General features: G+C 40.8%; 1 protein-coding gene across 6 annotated transcripts in view; it reads left to right on the forward strand.

The window, feature by feature from the left end:
* The first annotated feature begins 461 nt into the window (after positions 1 to 461).
* Positions 462 to 15,570, forward strand: part of UIMC1 (ubiquitin interaction motif containing 1) — a 132,389-nt gene continuing 117,280 nt past the window's right edge. For all 6 annotated transcript variants that reach the window (XR_006605385.1, XR_006605386.1, XM_045075578.1 and 3 more), the window contains exon 1: positions 462 to 590. The gene's annotated coding sequence lies outside the window, so the exon portion shown is untranslated. The remainder of the gene's footprint in view (positions 591 to 15,570) is intronic.

The raw sequence follows: 15,570 nt of genomic DNA on the forward strand, positions 1-15,570 counted from the left end.
CCCAAACGACATCTTTAATAGTTTACGTTTCTCAGACTCCTTTTCCTGGAAATTGTCAGATTGTAACATTTACCACAGTTTTCAAGTAGTGGTATGAACAGGTAGTTTCAGTGCAACAGTGCATGCAAACAAAGGGCGGGAGGAGGCATGATGTAGCAGAGGAGACTTTGAAGGGGTTCACTGTACTGTTTTGAGCGCCTTATTTTTACTCTTTGGATTTCCTCAAAGTGCTAACTAATAATAATAGAGCGAACGAGCACACTGCGAGCGCACATGGAGGATCCCACACCACGCTGGAAGATCAAATCCGACTTCCCGCGACGGCACACTCCACCCTAGCGCAGTGGTAGGACCCGACCCCGGCTTCCCCCCGCGGTGCGGGTTGGTTGCGTCCCCGGACGCCGGCGCAAGCGCCCACACCCGCTCAGAGAGCGCGACTCCTCCCAGCGGTGCCTCAGCTTCGCGCGCGTGCCCGACCGCCGCCGCCGCCGCCCCCGCCGCCCCCGCTCCGCCGCTCCTGACGTGCAGCGGACGCTCGCGACCCGCAGCGCCCCGGAGGAGGGGCTCGGTAGAGGGGCGCCGGCCGGCCGGTGAGTACCTGCCGTCTCCGCTCACCTCCAGCCCGCCCTCTTCCCGCCTCTTTTTTTCTCTCCCGGCGGTCACGGCCTGCTCCTCACCTGGAGAGGCGCCTCTAACGCGGGGTAGAGCCCTCTCGGTTCGGAGGCGGACCTCTCCGGACACAGGGGTGGGCCCTTCGGGCCGTCGGATGGCCCCAAGGATGTTGGGTTGGCGTCTCCGGACGCCCGGGTGGGCCCTTCGGGACGCCTCAGGAAGCTGGCGAGTGCCTCCGGACGCGGGAGTGGGGCCCTTTGGGACACCGGGGTAGCCCTTGGGGACTTCTCTGGGCGACTCCTGACGCCGTGGTGGGCTTCCGCCCCCCAGTTCCAGGCCTGCCCATTTCGCACCGGAGGTGCGGCCTTTATCCTCCCGGACCGGGCGCTCCTTCGTTATTTCTTGTCAGCCGATGGGCTCTGGTCCCCTCCGGTCTCTCGAAGGCGTCTTCCTCACGCTGAGCACCCCGGGAGGAGGCTCCGTTCTCGCCGTGCCCCCCGCGGGGCCCCATGGACAGGCCACGGGGCCCCTCCGCCTCCTACGCCTCTCTCCCCCTCCCCCCTCCAGGCTACTGTTTTATTGCGGAGTGATCCTTCTGTTATTTGCCCAGAAAAATATACTTTGTTTGGAAATCCTTATTATTTGCCACTTTCCACTCCAACAGAACTGCTGTTTCCTTCTGTACGGTGACCGTGTTTCAAGCCTATTACTCGTACGCATTTATTTAATCTTGACACTTTTTTTTGAGATAGGTACTATTATCCTCCGTTTATAGATGAGGTAACTGATGATGGAAGACCGATTTCGTAAGCGGTAAAGCTGCCTTGAATCCAGGCAGCTTGACTCTAATGTTCTTGTATGTAGTCACTATAGCATACTAAGATATAAGCATTGTCCAGGAAAAAGCGAAAGTTTTATGCTTCTTTATTTTTTTCCTGTTGGGAGGCAGTGAGTGCCGTGTAGATGAGTCAAAGAATGTATTTTTGGAGTCAGGCATATCGAGCTGCAATTCCGTCAACATAGCCATTTACCAACCTAGTAAGAACTTAGTAATTGTTTGGTTTTGAATAAGTTTACAAACTTGTAAAATAGTGATAACAATCGTTAAAATAACAATTAGTGATAAAAATAGTGTGAAATAGTGATACCTACCACAATAGAGTTATTGGGAGGGTAACCTTTATAATGCGTGTGAGATACCTAGAATAGTGTCCCAGGACTCAATAAATGACTATGATTGAATTATTACTCAAAATATGTTTGGATTTTGATACACAATTGTCCTGAGGTTGAGTATAAAGTGGGAAGTAAAGAATTGTGCGTGTGCTTGTCTGTACCTGTAAAGGCATTTACCTTTTTAAATTTCATGTACTTATGTATGTATTTATATATTATCGGCACAAAAAGGTGGTTTTTTAAAGATTTTATTTATTTATTTGACAGAGACCATAAGTAGACAGAGAGGCAGGCAGAGAGAGAGGAAGGGAAGCAGGCTCCCCGTGGAGCAGAGAGCCCTATCCCAGGACCCTGGGATCATGACCTGAGCTGAAGGCAGAGGGTTTAACCACTGAGCCACCCAGGCGCCCCCAAAAAGGTGGTTTTATTAAAGCATGGGACAGGATCTTTGGTTAAAAGAGCTGCCACATTTACCTTTTTTTAAATTCAGGAAACAACGGGGCACCTGGGTGGCTCAGTTGGTTAAATGTCTCCCTTGGGCTCAGGTCATGATCTCAGGGTCCTGGGATAGAGCCCCGCATCAGATTATGTTTTGGGAGGGAGGGAGTCTGCTTCTCCCTCTCCCTCTGACCCTCTTGCATGCTTGTGCTCTCTCTGTCTCTCAAATAAATAAATAAAATGTCTTAAAAAATAAACCAAGGAAACAAGCTCTTGAAATCAGATGGTAATGTTTGGTACCAAATTTCTTGAGTAGTGACTTACTGAGTAGCATATCGTCAATCATTCATGAAGACTTGTTAAGGTCCCTATATCCCCAAGCTTTTGAAGTGATTTTGACATGTTTGGGAGGTAGAATGTCAAAATTTTAAGTTATTTTTTTCAGTGATTGTTCTTCAGATAGATCAAGATGAGCCACCCAGGCACCCCTGTTCATTCTTTTGGAGACATTTTGTTCCTGTCATGATTAAAGATGAGGCTGTTGGCCTTTAAACTCTGTTCTTGGGCGCCTGGGTGGCTCAGTGGTTAAGCCACTGCCTTCGGCTCAGGTCATGATCTCAGGGTCCTGGGATCGAGTCCCGCATCGGGCTCTCTGCTCAGCAGGGAGCCTGCTTCCTCCTCTCTCTCTCTGCCTGCCTCTCTGCCTACTTGTGATTTCTCTCTGTCAAATAAATAAATAAAATCTTTAAAAAAAAAAAAATTTAAACTCTGTTCTTTCTTCAGAGTTAGTGGTAATTCATTCTTTAGCCTCAGTTCAAATACTTGAAGATAAGCCATTATTTTAGTGAGTTCTTCATTTTTAAGGGTAGCAACTTAAATAAATAGTAGCTGCACTATATGCTGGTCAGCTTGTTTAAATTGGTCAAGCAGTGCCTTGTTTTTACTCTTAAGAGTTATTGTGTGGTTAAATCTCATGAAGCACCGAGTTTTGGAGTCTGTTATCTGTGGGGGGGCTCTGCTTAATGCTTCTTATCCATCGCTTATCTGCTTAATTCTTTGAAAACCCACTTTGAGATTGCAGGTGGTTCTGTGCTACAGAGAAGGGTAGAGTTTTTATTTATGTATCTTGAAGAAATTACATATATTTAGTGGTATAGCTACTCTTGATATCAGATTTGAGCATTTTGGTTTAAACAGCTGCAGGGTACAGAAGACATTTAATAAGATGAAAACTATTCCGTGGAAGATGTTTTCTTGGGGCACTATGATTCCTTTAGAATTCCCCCAAACTAACTCCGACTTCCAAGTCTTACCTATATGCTATTCAACCTATAATAATTTTATCCTTTTGTGTCTTTATGTTGTATTAAAAATTTTAAATATAAGCATTATACTGTTCATTCAGCATGCTTTTTTTTTAAAGATGTTATTTATTAATTTGAAAACATAAGCTTGTAGTGGAAGGGGAGAGAAGCAGTCTCCCCACTGAGCAGGGAGCCCAGCCCCGGGACTGGATCCAAGGACCCTGAGATCATGACATGAGCGGAAGGCAGCTGCTTAACCAACTGAGCCACCCAGGTGTCCCCATTCAGCACATATTTATGTGTGCATACCATACATTAGGCAGCAGTTTTAGTTAGAAGAGGTGTAAAGATTAAGTCATGAAGTACTGGAGTCAGGAGACAGAATTCAGGTGCCTCCTTTGTGACTTCTGACAAGTTACTATTCTGAACTTACGCTTCCTGGTAATTAAAAATATTTGGGACCCTTGAATTGCCATGTGAATTTTAGGATCAGTTTGTTAATTTACACACACGCACCCAACTAGGATTTTATTAGCTATTGCATTGAATCCGTATATCAGTTTTAGGAGCAGTAGTATTGTCTTAAGTCTTGATCCTTGAACATGGATTTTTTCATTTATTTAGATTTTATCTTTCTTTAAAAAATGTTTTAGGGGTACCTGGGTGGCTCAGTGGTTAAAGCCTCTGCCTTTGGCTCAGGTCATGATCTCAGGGTCCTGGGATCGAGCCCCGCATCAGGCTCTCTGCTCAGCAGTGAGCCCATTTCCCCCTCTCTCTCTCTGCCTGCCTCTCTGCCTGCTTATGATCTTTGTCTGTCAAATAAATAAATAAAATCTTTAAAAAAATGTTTTATAGTTTTCAGGGTATAAGTCTTGTATGTCTTCTGTTAAAGCTATGACTAAGTATTTTAGTCCTTAGGATGCTGTTATAAATGGACTTGTTTTCTTAATTCCATTTTCAGATTGCTCAATGCAAATGTATAGAAATACAGTTACTTTTGTTTTGATTTTGTATCCTGCAACCTTGCTGACTTGTGTATTCTGATAGTTTTTTTTTTTAGTGTATTTCTTAGAATTTTTTCTTTCTTTTCTTTTTTTTTAAAGATTTTATTTATTTATTTGACACACAGAGATCACAAGTAGGCAGAGAGAGGCAGGCAGAGAGAGGGGGGGAAGCAGGCTCCCTGCTGAGCAGAGTGCGCGATGTGGGACTCAATCTCAGGACCCTGAGATCATGACCTGAGCAGAGGCTTAACCCACTGAGCCACCCAGGCGCCCCTTAGAATTTTCTATATACAAGATCATTGCATCTAAATGATGATGAAACTAAATACAGTTTTACTTCTTCCTTTCCAATCTAGATGGTTTTTATTTATTTTTTAAAAGATTTTATTTCTTTATTTGACAGACAGAGATCATGAGTAGGCAGAGAGGCAGGCAGAGAGAGAGGGGGAAGCAGGCTCCTTGCTGAGCAGAGAGCCCAATGGCAGGGCTCCATCCCAGGACTCTGGGATCATGACCTGAGCTGAAAGCAGAGGCTTTACCCCACTGAGCCACCCAGGCACCCCTTTATTTCTTTTTGTCTTGCTCTTTTTGCCCAATTGCTCTGGCTAGAACCTCCACTATAATGTTGAATGGAAATGCTGAGGGTGGGCAAGCTTGTTTTGGACCCGATCTAAGGGAAAGCTTTCAGTCTTTCACCATTAAGTGTAATGTTAACCATGAGTTTTTGATAGATACTTTTTATCAGGTTGAGGAATTTTTCTTCTATTCCTAGTTTGTTTAGTGTTTTTATCATGAAGGGGTGTTGAGTTTTGTTAAATGCTCTTTTTGTGTATATTAAGATAATCATGTGGTTTTTGTCCTTTATTCTATTGATATGGTGTAATACATTGAGTTTCAGATCGTAAACCTTGCCTTCTCTTGATACATCTTTGTCATGGTATATAGTTCTTTTTATATAATATTGGATTAGGTTTGTTAGTATTTTGTTGATGATTTTTGCATTTATATTTATAGCATATTGGGTTTCTTGTTTTATTTTTCTTTTGTCTTAAAGATTTTATTTTTAAAAATTCTCTATACCCAAGATGGGGCTCAGACTTAAAACTGTGAGACCAAGGGTAACATGTTCCAGTGACTGAGCCAGCCAGGCCCTCTTGGTTTCTTGTTTTACTGTTTTTTTTTTTTTTTTATCTGGTTTTGGTATCAACTGGTGAGGTAGAATGAGCTGAGGAGTGTTTCCCCACTTTTTTTTTTCTTTTTAAGTTGTGAAAGATTGTTACTTTTTAAATGTTCAGTAGAATTCCACAGCAAATCAGAAATGGTAGGACTAGAGTTCAGCTGAAAGGCCTAGGTGCATTTGTATACCATGCAGGCCTTTGAATTGAGTTTGTAATTGAAAGCCCAAGAGTGAATGCCTCTGGGAATAAGTTTCAGAGTAGGGAGAGGAGGAGATTGCGGATAGCATGGCGGTAAATGCTTTTATTTAGTGAGAGGAACAGAAGGAAGAGGAAGGAAAAGGAGAGGTCAGTTAAGCAGTTAAACTCAGTTAAGCAGTGTCAGAGACACTAAGACTGTCATAAAGAAAGGATTTGCCAAGATGGCTAGTGGAATGAAAGCTGAAGAGAGGTATATGGATTTGGTGTCAAGGAGATCTTTGATGATCCTAAAAGGAGAGCAGATTCAGATTATATAACATTAGAAGAGAAGAGGGTGATAAATGGAATGTGGATATGGAATGTGCTCTTTAAAATTGATGTAAAATTCTCTCCAGAGTTTAAAAGTTTAAAGAAAAATAAAAGTAATATGTGCACATAGTTCAAAATTCAAATAGTAGGGGCACCTGGGTGGCTCAGTGGGTTAAGCCGCTGCCTTCGGCTCAGGTCATGATCTCAGGGTCCTGGGATCGAGTCCCGCGTCAGGCGCTCTGCTCAGCGGGGAGCCTGCTTCCTCCTCTCTCTCTCTCTGCCTGCCTCTATGCCTACTTGTGATCTCTCTCTGTCAAATAAATAAATAAAATCTTTAAAAAAAAAAAATTCAAATAGTAGGAATATGTCTGTCTTCCTCTCTCAAATTCTTTCTCACGCTTTTGGCAATTTCTTTTGTGTACTTCCAGATGGATTTTAAAACAAAGGACTGTGTGTGTGTTTTAATTTACACAAGTAAAATAATACTAAGCACGCTCTTCTGCCTTTTGTTTTTTAAATTGAGTGCTTTGGAAATTTATAGTGTGTGTCAATGTATAGCTTCTGAGTAAAACATTTGATGATAAAGCAAAGGAGAGAAATTTTTATTGGTGATAGGGTTGAGGGAACTTATTTTTAGGCTTAGGAAGTCTTTTTTTTTTTTTTTTAAAGATTTTATTTATTTATTTGACAGAGGGAGATCACAAGTAGGCAGAGAGGCAGGCAGAGAGAGAGAGGAGGAAGCAGGCTCCCCACTGAGCAGAGAGCCCGATGCGGGACTCGATCCCAGGACCCTGAGATCATGACCTGAGCTGAAGGCAGCAGCTTAACCCACTGAGCCACCCAGGCGCCCAGGCTTAGGAAGTCTTGATAATGTTTATAGCAAGTGGATAGAGTGGATCTAGAAGGAACTTACATATACAAAGGGTTGGGAGGAACTTAATGGGAAAGACTTGAAGACAGAAATCCCTTTAGTGATCAGTGAAAAATCAGAAGTCCCTTAGTGATCAGTGAAAAGCAGTTGGCTTGGTTTTTCTCTCCAGGAATCTTGATTCCTGGGGCAAGAAGTACACAACAAGTAGTAGCTTCTCTTCCTCTCTCTCTGCCTGCCTCTCTGTCTACTTGTGATCTATCTCTGTCAAATAAATAAATAAATAAATCTTTAAAAAAAATACATTTATGGTACTGTACTGTAAGAAAACCCACATATGAGCAGACCTGCACAGTTCCCTTTGAAATGGCTGACGATGGGACCCAGAGTAGGTAGTAAGTTATGAGAGGCAAAATTGCGATTTCTTTTTCTAGTGTTGAGTACAATTCTGACTGATAATTGGTTTCCTTATTTTAAACCCTACTTTTCTACATTTTAAAGTAGGTGATACTTAGAAAAATTATTTAAGTTATTTGAATGAACAACCTACAAAAGACTTCTAAGTGTTTTTTAGTTAACAAAAAGTTTTTCCTAAAAATCATTTTTGAATTAGAGATGAGAACTGAAGGTTGTAATTTTTTTTTTTAAGATTTTATTTATTTATTTGACAGATCACAAGTAGGCAGAGAGGCAGGCAGAGATCACAAGTAGGCAGAGAAGCAGGCAGAGCGAGAGGGGGAAGCAGGGTCCCTGCTGAGCAGAGAGCCTGATGCGGGGCTCGATCCCAGGACCCTGGGATCATTATGAGCCGAAGGCAGAGGCTTAACCCACTGAGCCACCCAGACGCCCCTGAAGGTTGTAAATTGATTAATTTCTGGTTTTGTTGGCCTGAGAAAAATTTATCGATGGTGATTTTTTAAAATCTTCTGCACAAAAGGTGTCATGCTATTATTTACTATTTTTTCCTTTATTTTTCACTTATTGGTGCACATCTTGGAAATTTTTCCATGAGATTATGTACAGTTGACCCTTGAACAATACAGAAGTTAAGCATGTGACACCCCATGCAGTTGAAAATCTGTGTACAACTCTTGACTCCTCAAAAACTTAACTACTAACAGCCTGCTGTTGACTGGAAGACTTACTGATAACATAAACAGCCAATTAAAACATATTTTGTATGTTATATGTATTATATGCTATATTCCCACAATAAGATAAGTTGGCAATAAGGAAATGCATTAAGAAAATAACATAGGGGCGCCTGGGTGGCTCAGTGGGTTAAGCCGCTGCCTTCGGCTCAGGTCATGATCTCAGGGTCCTGGGATCGAGCCCCGCATCGGGCTCTCTGCTCAGCAGGGAGCCTGCTTCCCCCCCCCTCTCTCTCTCTGCCTGCCTCTCCATCTACTTGTGATTTCTCTCTGTAAAATAAATAAATAAAATCTTTAAAAAAAAAAAAAAAAAAAAAAAAAAAAAAAAAGAAAATAACATAAAATATGTTTATTGGATGCCTGGATGGCTCAGTCAGTTAAGCATCCTACTCTTGATTTTGGCTCAGGTTATGATCTTGGGGTCCTGGGTTTGAGCTTAGTGGGGAGTCTGCTTGTCTCCCCCTCCCCACTTGTGCACACATGCTCTCTCAAATCTTAAAAAAATACATTTATGGGGGCGCCTGGGTGGCTCAGTGGGTTAAGCCGCTGCCTTCGGCTCGGGTCATGATCTCAGGGTCCTGGGATCGAGTCCCACATCGGGCTCTCTGCTTGGCGGGGAGCCTGCTTCTCTTCCTCTCTCTCTGCCTGCCTCTCTGTCTACTTGTGATCTATCTCTGTCAAATAAATAAATAAATAAATCTTAAAAAAAAATACATTTATGGTACTGTACTGTAAGAAAACCCACATATGAGCAGACCTGCACAGTTCAAACCCATGTCGTTCAAGTTCAACTGCATATGCCTTTGCTGTTTTCTTTTTTTGAATTGTAGCAAAATATACATAATTTACCAAATACGTAAAATTTTACCAAATATACTCAAAACTTACCATTTTAAGTGTACAGTTTGTTGATATTAAGTACATTCACATTGTCATTCAGCCATCAGCACTATCCTTTTCCAGAACTTTTTTCATCTTCCTAAACTGAAACTCTACCCATTAAACAGTAACTATACATCCTTCCTTTCTCCCAACCTATGGCAACTACCATTCTGCTTTCTGTTCTGTGAATCTGACTACTTTAGGTATCTCATGTAAGTGTAATTGTACAGTATTTGTCCATTTGTTTCTGACTTAACTTAATGTCTTCAAAGCTTACCCATTTTCTAAAAAGATTTTATTATTTGACAGAGTGTGTCTGCACAAGCAGGGGGAGTGGCAGGCAGAGGGAGAGTGGGGCTTGATCCCAGGACCCTGGGATCATGATCTGAACTGTAGACAGATGCTTAACCTACTGAGCCACCCAGGTGCCCCTAAGTTTGTTCATGTTGAAGCATATGTCAGAGTTGCCTTCTTTTTTTGAGGCTGAATAGTATCTGCTGTATGTATATATCCTATTTTGTGTCTGTCAGTGGACATTGAGTTGTTTCTATTCCTTGCTATTGTGAATAATGCTGCTGTGAATGTGGGTGTACGGATATGTTTGAATCACTGCTTTCACTTCTTTTGTGTATATAATTGGAAGGGGAATTTCCGGATCTATGAAAATTATATTTTTAATATTTTGAGGAATTGCCATACTGATTCCCATTAACAGCTGCACTATTTCCCATTCCTCCTAGCAGTGTTCAAGGGTTCTAGTTTCTCTGCATCCTCTCCAACACTTGCTATTTTCTGTTTTCTGGACAGTAGCCATCTGAAGGAGTGAGAGGTGGTATTTTGTGTTTTTGATTTGCAGTTCCCTAGTGAGTAGTGATAAAGCATCTTTTCATGTGCTTATTGATCATTTGAATACATTCTTTGGCGAAATGTCTATTCAGATCCTTTGCCCATTTTTAAATTGGGTTGTTTTTTGTTATTGAGTTGCAGGAGTTCTTTATAGTCTTGATATTAACCCTTTACCAGATAAACAGTTTGCAAATTTTTTCCCAATTTTGTGGGTTGCTTTTTCACTTTATTGTTAGTGTCCTTTCATGCATAAGATTTTAAAATTTTGTCATAGTCAGTTATTTATTTTTGTTGTTGCCTGTTGTTTTAGTGTCATACCCAAGAAATCATTGCAAAATCCAATGCCAGTTTGTTTTCTTTGGAAATTTAATCACCTTGGATTCATGAGATTAAGTCATCCTCAACTATATATACTGCTAATGCTGGAGAATCAGTAACTCCTCACATGTAGTAAAGAAGAATTGGAAATGAGAAAGATGGGTACATGGTAAGAGCAGCAGAAGGAGCATATGTGTTTGAAATAGGATTAAAAGGGATAGACTTAGAATTTTAGAGTTATGCAGTTATAGTAGATTTTTCTTGATTAGAGCTATAGAGCTCTGGTATTATCAAGCATTTATTATCACAGATGACAATAAAAATGGTTTGTATTTATAATTTTAATCTTGAAAATGATGAATTCAGCTTTCATTTTGTTGCTTTTTTTTTTTTTAGTTTTAGATTTTATTTATTTGAGAGCGAGAGCGAGAGAGAGAGAGAAAGAGAATACAAGCTGGGGTGGGGAGGGGCAAAGGGAAAGGGACAAGCAGACTCCTGGCTGAATAGGGAGCTCTGTGTTGGCTGAGCAGGGAGCCCTGTGTTGGACTGAGCCCCAGAACCCTGGGATCATGACCAGAGCCAAAGGCAGATGCTTAACTGACTGAGCCACCCAGGTGTCCCTCACTTTGTTATTTTTTTACTGGGTTCAGAAAATATTTTGACACCTCGATTAAAAAAAGCTTCTTCAGTAATTTATATTAGAAATTTTTTCCAAATGAAAAATACAGAATCCGGGCGCCTGGGTGGCTCAGTGGGTTAAGCCGCTGCCTTCGGCTCAGGTCATGATCTCAGGGTCCTGGGATCGAGTCCCGCATCGGGCTCTCTGCTCAGCAGGGAGCCTGCTTCCTGCTCTCTCTCTCTCTGCCTGCCTCTCTGCCTGCTTGTGATCTCTGTCTGTTAAATAAATAATAAAAATCTTTAAAAAAAAAAAAAAAAAGAAAAATACAGAATCCTTTGAGATGAGAAATTTAAGAGACTCTGAGAGGTTAATTATAACCTTACCACTCCACTAGAGTTGCACCTAAGCCTCTTTGTATCTCTACTTCTTTTTAATTTTGACAGGGACATTTAACTTCTATCTGAATATATTTCAGATTCCTGAATAACAGGCACACTGTATTTGTCTTTTTCCCATCTTCTGTGCCTTTCCAGATCCAGTTTGTTTATTCATATACTCATTTGGTTATTAAAGTATTATATCATTTATTCAGTAACATTTATTAAAAGCTAAGCTCCGAGCTAAATGCTGGGATTCAGGTATGAATAAGAAACAGTTTCTGTCTCTGTAACTTTACACTTTCCTAAGGAAATAAGATTGTAACCATCATAAAAACCCAGTACAGTTCTTCAGGGTCCTGCTCAAAGTCCACCTCCAGCAAGGCCTTTCCCAACTTACCCAACCTAGCTGAGCCAGGCCCCTTCTTTTTGTGGACCACTATGGCATATATTGTTTGTGTTACATAATTACAGGTATCTTCTTCACAGCAATGGAATTGGATAAACTATCATGAAAATAGTCTTAACATCTTTTTGCCTTCCATTCTTTCTTAGCTGTTTAATGTGTTATTTTATTTAAATAGCCAATTAATTTAGGCAGTCAAAAATCAGTCTTTTCATTAGATTTCATTTGTATTGCCTTTGTACAACACAATGTCATGTAAAGTTATAAGGGGTGCCTGGTTGGTATAGTTGGTTAAGTGACCGACTCTTGGTTTCAGCTCAGGTCATAATTTCGGGCATGTGGGATTAGACCGCAAGTCAGGCTCTGTGCTCAGTCGGGAGTCTGCTTGAGATTCTCTTTCCCTCTGTCTCTCTCCTTGCTTGCACAAGCACGAGGCTTGTGTGCTCTCTCTCTCTCTCTCTCTCTCTGTGTCTCTTTCTCAAATAAATCAGTTTTTTTAAAGATTTTATTAATTTAAAAAAAAAAAACAACAAACAAACCTATATAGAAATGGAGGAAAAAGACCTTCCTAAGGTCTTTTTAAAACCACAAAAAATGTGTATGAATGCCATAAAAATATACATAGTGTGAATAAATATGCACCATAAACTTAAAAAAAAAAAGATTTTATGTATTTATTTGACAGAGAAAGAGAGAGCACAAGTAGGGGGAGAGGCAGAGGGAGAAGTAGACTCCTTGTTGAGCAGAGTGCCAGATGTGGGGTTGATCCTAGGATCCTGGGTTCATGACCTAAGGTAAAGGCAGACGCTTAACTAACTGAGCCACCCAGGTGCCCCTCAAGTAAATAAATCTTTAAGAAAAAATAAAGTTGCAGTCTTTGTAAATGATCCTAATTTTCATTTAGGAGGAGAGAAGAAATAAATGGGTAAGTGAAGAACAATAACAATTTTGAAATAGAAAAATAAGTATCTACTTCTGTGTTAGATGATATTATGATGAACAATGGAGATATAACCATAAAAATAGGCTTTATATGTTTGTAATGAATTGACTTCATATTTTTCTTTTTCTAGAATATTGTAATTTCAGTCAGAAATTTAGGCCTTAATTTTATTAGATTTACTGTGTAAAGCAGGTAAGAACAGCTGGGGAGTGTTAGGTTTAAGATGTTTGATGTGTTTTTATGTTTTTTAATGCATTCAGCCACTCTTGAATCTTTTAATTAGAGAATTTAGCCTGTTTACATTTAAAGTATTTATTGGTAGCTGTGTACTTACTGCCTTTTGTATGTGTGTGGCTTTGTGTTAGTTGTTTTCTGGCTGCTTTGTAATTCCTCTGTTCCTTCTTTTCTTACTCTCTTTGTGATTTGATGATTTTTTCTTATGGTATATTTAGATTCCTTTATCTTTTATGTATCTACTACAGGTTTTTGTTTTGTGATTGTCCTGAGGCTGACCTAAAAAAACGTACAGCAGTCTATTTTAAGTTGCTAGAGAACTTAAGTTTGAACTTATTCTAAAGCTCTACATTTTTATTCTCCCTACATCATTAAAAAAAAAAGATTATTTATTTTAACAGGGGAGGTCTGTGATTCATCAGTCTTACATAATACACAGTTCTCACCATAGCACATACCCTCCCAAATGTCCATCACCCAGCTCTCTGGTTCCCTCATCCCCCTTCCCCTGATCCTCTACCTTGTTTCTCAAATTCCACGTATAAGTGAGATCATATGATATTTGTCTTTCTCTGATTGTCTTATTTCACTTAGTATAATACTCTCTAATTCCATCCATGTTGTTGCAAATAGCAAAATTTCTTTTTATTTCAATGGCTGTGTAATATCCCATATACCACTTCTTCTTTATCCATTCATCTATTGATAGATATCTGGGCTCTTTCCATAGTTTGGCTATTGTGGACAGTGCTGATATAAACATTGGCATGCAGGTGCCCTTTCAGATCACTACATTTGTATTTTCGGGGTAAATACCCAGTAGTGCAATTGCTGGGTCATAGTATAGCTCTGTTTTCAGCTTTTTTGAGGAACCTTCATACTGTTTTCCAGAGTGGCCATACCAGCTTGTATTCCAACCAGCAGGGTAGGAGGGTTCCCCTTTGAGCATCCTCACCAACATCTGTCGTTTCCTGACTTGATAGTTTTAGCCATTCTGACTGGTGTGAGGTGGTATCTCATTGTGGTTTTGATTTGTATTTCTCTGGTGCCGAGTGATGTTGAGCACTTTTTCATGTGTCTGTTGGCCATTTGGATGTATGACCATTATTTTGAACTCCTTTGTTTGGTAAATCACTTATCTCTCTTTTGTTAAGGTGTTTTTCTGAACTTTTATCTAATTCTTTTTATTTGGAACTTATTCCTCTTTTTTTTCATTTTCTTTACTCTCCATATTGGTTCTGTGCATTAGATAAGACAGCAACTCTTGGAGCCATAAAAAAAAAAAAGCAATCTTGGGATTTGCAGTGGTGTGAATGGAACAAGAGGGTATTATGCTAAATGAAATAGGTCAGTCAGAGAAAGAATTATCTTATGATCTCACTGATATGTAGAATTTAAGAAACAAGGCAGAGGATCATAGGGAATGAGAGGGAAAAATGAAATAAGATGAAATCAGAGAGGGACACAAAGCGTAAGAGACTCTTTTTTTTTTTTTTTTAAAGGTTTATTTATTTATTTACTTGACATTGAGAGAGGGAACACAAGCAGGGGGAGTGGGAGAGGGAGAAGCAGTCTTCCCACAGAGCAGGGAGCCCGCTATATGGGGCTCGATCCCAGGAGCCTGGGATCATGACCTGAGCCAAAGGCAGACGCTCAACGACTGAGCCACCCAGGCGCCCCACCATAAGAGACTCTTAATCTTGGGAAACAAACTGAGGATTGCTGGAGGGGAGGGGGGTTGAAGGCTGGGGGCCTGGGGGATAGACCTTGGGGAGGGTATGTGTTATAATGAGCACTGGGTATTATATAAGACTGATGAATCGGGGCACCTGGGTGGCTCAGTGCGTTAAAGCCTCTGCCCCGCATCCGGCTCTGCTCCGCAGGGAGCCTGCTTCCTCCCCTCTCTCTCTCTGCCTGCCTCTGCCTACTTGTGATTTCTCTCTCTCTCTCTCAAGTAAATAAAATCTTAAAAAAAAAAAAAAAGACTGATGAATCATAAATCTATACCCTTGAAACAAATAATAAATTGTATAAATAATAAATTATATGTTAATTAATTGAATTTAAATTACAATAATTGAGGAAAAAACAAACCAGCAACTCTCTGAGTTTTGAAAGAGTGGTCTTATGTGGGAGATGAACCTTATCTTTTAACCTTGCCTTGGCATTTAGCTGTCTCTCAAACCTTTGTGGTTATCCAAGCACCCTACTATATTTTTAGTGGCTCCCAGCACTTGAAGGTATGCCGAGAACTGTCAGTGTCCCAAATGGAAGGAACTTTGTTACCACCTAGATTAAGGCTGATTGGAAGCTAGACTCTTAGGCTGTAGCTTTTGAAGTAAACAAAAACACAAAATCCTGTAGGACTGTCAGCATAAGCCCTGGTGGCCACCAGAAGCAGGTGATCTGGGAGTACGACCTGGGAAGCAGTCACACAAGGGTATAAACTCCTTTCTGGGAGATACTGGTGAGCTTGAGTGAGGCAGAGGGAGGTGCAAAGATGGTTCCTGCTGGCCTCTGTCTTTGAAATACTTACGTAGGCACCTATGTATGTTGAATTAGATGCCTGCCTCTCAGGCTGATGCTTTAAGATAAGCAAAGAAGCCTTTTTCACAGAGAGTCTGGGTGCTTTTCACTTGGCTGCCTTTGTGCTGAGCTCTGGGGTGCATGAATTTGCATGTCAGCTTTTTTGAGAATTGCTTTTCAA

Source organism: Mustela putorius, unplaced genomic scaffold, assembly GCF_011764305.1.
Source record: "Mustela putorius furo isolate JIRA1106 unplaced genomic scaffold, ASM1176430v1.1 tig00000145_pilon_pilon_pilon, whole genome shotgun sequence".
NCBI classification, from domain to species: Eukaryota; Metazoa; Chordata; class Mammalia; order Carnivora; family Mustelidae; genus Mustela; species Mustela putorius.